Source organism: Octopus bimaculoides, chromosome 14, assembly GCF_001194135.2.
Source record: "Octopus bimaculoides isolate UCB-OBI-ISO-001 chromosome 14, ASM119413v2, whole genome shotgun sequence".
Taxonomy (NCBI): Eukaryota; Metazoa; Mollusca; class Cephalopoda; order Octopoda; family Octopodidae; genus Octopus; species Octopus bimaculoides.
In genome coordinates this window covers 48,748,059-48,748,528 of record NC_068994.1, presented here as the reverse complement: position 1 = coordinate 48,748,528, position 470 = coordinate 48,748,059, and the positions used below count along the sequence as shown (strand labels likewise).

General features: G+C 32.3%; 1 protein-coding gene across 1 annotated transcript in view; it reads left to right on the top strand.

Annotated features, from left to right (window-relative positions):
- Window positions 1-36: 36 nt before the first annotated feature.
- Window positions 37-470, top strand: part of LOC106883556 (allantoicase) — a 51,449-nt gene continuing 51,015 nt past the window's right edge. Inside the window, exon 1 of the mRNA XM_014934604.2 lies at window positions 37-394. The gene's annotated coding sequence lies outside the window, so the exon portion shown is untranslated. The remainder of the gene's footprint in view (window positions 395-470) is intronic.

The following is a 470-nucleotide window of genomic DNA, read 5'->3' as shown; positions in this document are numbered from 1 at the left end:
GTTACAAAGAGAAGCGTTGGATTTCATACTTCACAAAACGTATCTAATTTTGTTTATCGCGTCCCTCTGAAATGAAAATCAAAATTTAACCCACCTCAACAACACTACTTATAATTCCTGTTGCGTCTTATTCCGTATATCCTTGGTGTCTATGAATAACACTAAAACCAGCTTTTAAATGATCGGCTGTACATAAAATTCCAATCTATGGAAAAAGACATTGCACCAAAAGCTTGGGTATACACCAATATATCGATCCACAATTATTAATGAAAACATATTGGGGAAAAAAAAGGAAAGAGAACTAATACAATGGATTTGAACATTGGCACAAGAACGAAAACTCTGACGGGTGTTGGATTTAGTTGATCTTGAAAGGATTTGAACTCAGAAGGTTTGTAACTATCGCATTGCTTTTATTTATTTATTTATTTATTTATTTATTTATTTATGGCGTTTTACTGTTTCTG